Consider the following 6,212-nt stretch of genomic DNA (forward strand, 5'->3'; position numbering starts at 1 on the left):
TTTTTTTTTGCAGTTAAACCCGATAAAAAAAACGCGGATATAAACGGATATAAAAACCCGCACAAATATTGCCCTGATATAATTTGTATCTAGCAACCCAACAGATAGCTGAAAAACAATAAATTTCATCCTGTGAAGACGGCCAGTGAGGAGCAAAGCATTGAATGGCTGCCTTCAACCGGCTCAAATTTGTGGAATTGGAGCATGGTAACCTCGGAGTCTCGAAAATTCTTTTTTTGACATTCCTCCTTGCACTGTGGCAAATTCCAGTTGGAGTAGCGGAACTAGTCCAAATGACGCAGTGCCCGTTATTCTTCCAGGTGGAATATTCCCGCAGTGCAAGGGTATAAAAACCTGCAGGCAACCCCACAGTCGACCATTGGCGATAGTGTTTCGATAGAATAAATTCGGAACGGATGAGCAGGGAACACCAAGAAAAGAAAAGTGGTCAAGTACGCGTGCAAACTTAATAAAACTATATTAAAATAACCAAATAAACGAAAAAAAACATGAAGAAAAGAAAAGTGATTCAAGTGCGCGTGGAAAATTCTATAAAACTATTAAAACGAACAAAAAAAAAAAACAACGGGAAAAGGAAACTACACCACGTGAGCTGCAAGCTTAGAGGCAGTAAAACCACGACAGGCTAATCGCCAGAGTGGCGAGCTTCATCAAAAGGAAATCGGGGGAACGCCACCACGAGTGCGGCAGTATTAGCGTGGGCTACTTTTAGTGAAAACGCATCAACGCCTGAAGTGAGTGAAATTTTGAATACCATTATTGTAGGATCGAAAATTTCCCGGGTCTCACATCCCAAAAAGCGAATACCCTACCCTTCGCCTTATCGGTATTAGGCAAGTTGTTGTTAAATTGCTAAATTCCCCACTTTCGTTTTGATTTTGACCCGTCTGTGCACAAATACTAATAACCGTTTATTTTAGATTTAGGCGACCGCACTGTAGCCAAGCGACCGCGGACGAGCGGCACCATCAACCGGGGTGAGCACCCGGGAACAACAACACACCGCCAAGCAACAACAACAAGGCGGCCATGTTATGGATGCAACACCAGCAGCGACAACAACGAGCAACAACAACAACCGCCCTAGCAGCGGTTGCATGCACGACGGATACCATCAACCGCGGTGAGCACCCGGGAACAACAAAAACAAGGCGGCCACATTAAGGCTGCAACACCAGCAGCGACAACAACGAGCAACAACAACAACCATTAAGGCGCCACACGAGCGACGACAACAACCACCACCGCCTCAGCAGCGGTAGCAACCAGCGATCACTACAACAACAACATCGGCTAACACCGTAGCAGCCGCATCAGCCAACAACAACAACAACAGCAGGCCCCACCAAGGCCTGTTGCATCGGTGGGTGAGTATTAATGCAACCTACCCGAACTATAAAGAACCCCAAACTGAATTTTCTTTTTGAAACAATTTTTTTATGCAAGATCCCTTTGATCTAGCTATTTAGAATTCAAATTTGTATTGTGTTGCTTCATTAGCTATAGATATCATAATTATAATTATTCGAAAGACACCAAATATTACTTAATAGTACCGGTCAAATATTCCTTTTTTGCCCAAATAAAACTTCGGAGTAACCTAAAGTAGAAAAGAGAAAAAAAAAGGGAAATATACTATCCATGTACATGCGTATGTATGTTGGTACAAAAATAGTACCTAAAAAAAAAAACCTGAATTAAAGTAAGTTTTTTTCACATTTCGTTGTCAACAATTATATAGGGTTCATTTGGAAAATCTAAATAAGTAAATACTAGAAATGCTTATTTATCACTTAATGTATCAATCGTACTTTAAATAATAAAAAAACAAAAAACTTACAGAAACGCTTGTTGGGTGTATGCAAAAACTGTAACACCCGATTTACATGATTCAACTACTTGAAAGCAATTCTTCCTAATTCTCTTGTGTGTTTGCTATTTGCATTTACACGTTTCAATTCTGTTGAATTCAAGTTTTTGGTTCTTTAAACGTCAAGCAACGAAAATGCCAAAAGCAAAGCAAGAAAGTTGAAACGACTTGACGGTACAGACGCATGTGTACTCGTCCCTTTCCTTCTCACCCCCTCTCTTCCACATGCGAGCAGAATTGAATTCAATACTTGAACTGTGTAAAAGCAGTCTAAGCAACAGAACTTTATTTGCATGTGTCTGTACATACATACGTATACTATATAAACCCAAACGAGTACATTTGTCTAACGTTAGCCGCTGCGATAATATGGTAGATGACGTTAATGTAACCAACTATTGTATTTAAGCTACTAAGGGCCGGTTACTCAATGTCTGGTTAACACTAATCTCCGTTTAAACAGAGTTATCGACGTTACCGACTCTCTGTTGTATGCACGGAGTCGAAGACGTCGATAACGATGTTTAACCGCAGATTAGTGTTAACCGGACATTGAGTAATCGGCCCTAAGTAGTTGACTAGAGTTAAGAACATTATTTAGCCAATCAGGGCTAAACGCTAATTTGACCTCTAAGGGCCGGTTACTCAATGTCTGGTTAACACTAATCTGCGGTTAAACATCGTTATCGACGTTACCGACTCCCTGTTATATGCATGGAGTCGAAGACGCCGGTAACGATGTTTAACCGCAGATTAGTGTTAACCAGACATTGAGTAACCGGCCCTAAGCATGTTATAAGAATTCGGGGAGTAATACCTAATTGCCCAATATTAGGGCCGGTTACTCAATGTCTGATTAACACTAATTTCCGGTTAAACATAGTTATCGACGTTACCGACTCCCTGTTGTATGCATGGAGACGAAGACGTCGATAACAATGTTTAACCGCAGATTAGTGTTAACCAGGCATTGAGTAACCGGCCCTTAGAGTTTTAATTTTTCTTGCGGTGCACTTTAAAGCCGGTTTATAATTACTAAATAGCTGGTTATGTATTGTTCTTTGGTGCACTGAAAGATGGCAAACGTACAGAAGAATTATAATAATAAACGCAGTACTATTTTTTTTCCAAAATAACAAGGATAAAAATATAATCAAATCTGAACTTTGAACTTAGCTAAAACGGAATTTGTTTGTAATAAAACAAATAAATAAAATAAAAAATTTAATTAAATCAATCAAAATTCCTATACAGTAAAACTAAAAGATCTTATGTTCTAACTTAGGGATCTGAATTAAGGTACTAACAACCTAAATAAAATTAAAAAGGAATTAAGTAAACTTGATTGAAATGAAATAAGAATAAATTACAATTTAGCATAAATTAAACTTGCAAATTTTACATGAATAAACAATAACAACTTTTAAATAAAATAAAGCAGAATATATACAAATAAAGTGACCTAATACAATTTAACATAAACTAAAAATTTACCGGAAGCGCAACTAAAATAATTATAAATAATCGAACCTTAAAATTTATAACAAAATACAGGCCACCACATAATATTGTGAAATAACATAATAAATTTATAAATTATTAAATCAATAATGAGAATATAGAAACAAATAAGTAACTACAACCATAGAACAGTACAACTAGAGATTACAACTAGAAATTATTTTAAAGGAAATCAAGTGGATTAAGTAAGCTATGGTTTGCTTTCAAGACTAGAACTTGAAACTTACCTTAAATATACCTGCCTTAAATATACCTGCCAGGCTTATATTACATTTACATTGGACCAAAATGCGTCATTTGAAATCAGTCATTTGAAGGTGTTTACACTGCTTGATCCGCATTTGCTTTGACTTCTCATCAAATGAAAAGGGAAGACAAAAACAAAATGTATGTAAACAAACACTACATTTATTATATTGTTAACGCTTTTTGGACACAAAAAGGCAATTATTCTTTGATTAAACTAAAAATGTGTAAAGCTCTTGTATAAATTAACAATTTTTACACACAAATTTCAAAGATTTATTTATTTCGTTGTGTTTGTTTTGTGTTTGAAAAATTCCAAATGTCAAAGACAAACCAAAGCTTTTGTGGAACTTTTGTTTCTGAGTGCGTTCAATAAAATAGTACGGCAATTGGAACGCATTTGTTTCGTGATTTTGTGTAAATGCGTCGAAATGCGTCATTCTGGAAATGTGAATTTGTATGGAGAAATGCGTGATTTGGCCTCGCATTTGAGGTTTCTCGCCCAAATGACGCATTTGGGCTCAATGTAAATGTAATATTACTCTAACTACACTTTACTTTACTAAAGGCCTCGCCAGATAGAAATTATTTTCTGCGTCACAGGGATGCTTTTGACTGACATCGAAGTTAACTCTGTGATTTTGAATAGAAGACGCCGCATTGGCAACGCATGCATTGCTGCAACTGATAAAAATCGCCCAACTCTCAACTTTTAACGCGCGTGAATGCGGCAAAACAACAATGTATGAAACGAATTCAAACCAGCTGACTTTAGGCCAATCAAAATGCGGCAACGTGCCGCCTCGCCATGTTATGTGCGTCTTGTCAGTCAAAATCATCCCTGTGACGCAGTAAAGATTTTCTATCTGGCGGGGCCTTAACTCTTCGCTTACTTGATATACTTACCGGAGGTACCTACCGGATGTACCTACCGGATATACCCCTATATATACTTTAATTATAGCTATTTAAGATACTTACCAGTTTAGTGTTAGGATGAGTAGCTTTATGGGCCGTTTGCACCATGTATAGTTAACGCTAACTGGAGGTACATCCTTCAGTTAAGCACGTTAACTGCTTTATCGAACACATGTTATATGAGGGTGTCGATAACGTCGATAAAGATGTTTAACTGGGAGTTAGAATTAACTAGACATGGTGCAAACGGCCCTAAGAAGTAGGATTAATTTAGTTTGTAAGAAAAATGAAGTGTCAATAAATTTGTAATCCAAATGGGAATATTGACGCTTTCTTTTGATTAGGGAGGCATGTAGGGACTGTAATAATGGGGCTGCTGATACTAGGGTGCGCCAGCAGCCACGGATGACGGTGGGCCAGCACCAGGCACCACAATACCAGCGATGGTGCCTCATAGTCGGCCTTAGTTTTTTTTTTTGTTTTAGTTAATTTCTTTTGTTTCAGAGTGTTAGTGTTGGTTTTTTCTTTCTTTTGCTTTCAGTTTATTTCAAATATTTTAAATGTAACGTTTCTTTTCAGCTTTTTTTTGTGTAACTGTTTTTTTTTTTTTAAATATTTGAATTTGCGTCCGTCCGATACTTCCGCCCATGCCTGAAGCGAAGATGTTTGACAGGCATGACGCTTATCTGCTATTGCGCAGGGAACAGTAGTGAGGCAAGAACCCAGCGTAGCCGACATGACTAGCCACAGTGCTCCAATTGTGTCATGCTGCCTGCACTCACTACTGCTCTCAAAGTATGCGTACCATAACAGATGGCGCCCAACGGGGTAGCCTGAGGTCTGGTCAGGTTGACTGGTCCTGACTGGCACATTCGGCTTCACCATCCCGCAAGTCCCAGGGGGGAATGTCATTGCTGCCCATTGCTGCGTTGTGGCGGGATGAGTGGAGCTGAGTGTGCTGGTCCGGATTGGTCCTCTTGGTCCGCAACCGAAGGCTTCTCCGAGACTTCACGTCACGTCCTCCGGAGTTTTGCATTCACCCGGTGAGGCAGTGCTAAACGCACTTAGTTTTTTTATAGTTTGACTTTGTTTCTCCGCTTTTGTCAGTGGTCCGATATGTCGGCATGGGAATTGGGGAAAAATAGTCCTCTAAGTGGGGTTTAGTTTAAATAGTTTTTGTAGTAGTTTTTTTGCCGAATATTTTTTTGTTTTGTTTGGTTTTTTTGCGACTTGTTTTTTTGGGGAAAAAATATATACATTTTTCTTTTGAACCCAGCTCACTCCATAGGTCTGCGCTGGCGCTCCTGAGCGCCTTCGTATTGCGATGGAGGGGGCTAGGACTCCAACCACGACTGACTATCGGGGTCTCAGTCACCCCACATGTCTCAGGGGGGCATGCGTGACTGCCTTTGCTGCATTGCGGTGGGGTGCACTGATACCGCAGAATAGTTCAGCAACTAGTACGCGAAGGCCAGTACACCCTTCAAGTCTGGAGGGACATTCTTTAAGTTGCCGGCTTTCATTGCGGTTGGGAGTACTGGACCAAACAGCGAATTTTCTTGTGTTTGTTTTGTACCTTATATTTTTTTTCGTAGACTAGTGCCTTCCTAATATCAAGGGGGGTCAGCATTCCCAT

Source organism: Rhagoletis pomonella, unplaced genomic scaffold, assembly GCF_013731165.1.
Source record: "Rhagoletis pomonella isolate Grant_MI unplaced genomic scaffold, Rhpom_1.0 Rhpom_scaffold_00001, whole genome shotgun sequence".
Taxonomy (NCBI): Eukaryota; Metazoa; Arthropoda; class Insecta; order Diptera; family Tephritidae; genus Rhagoletis; species Rhagoletis pomonella.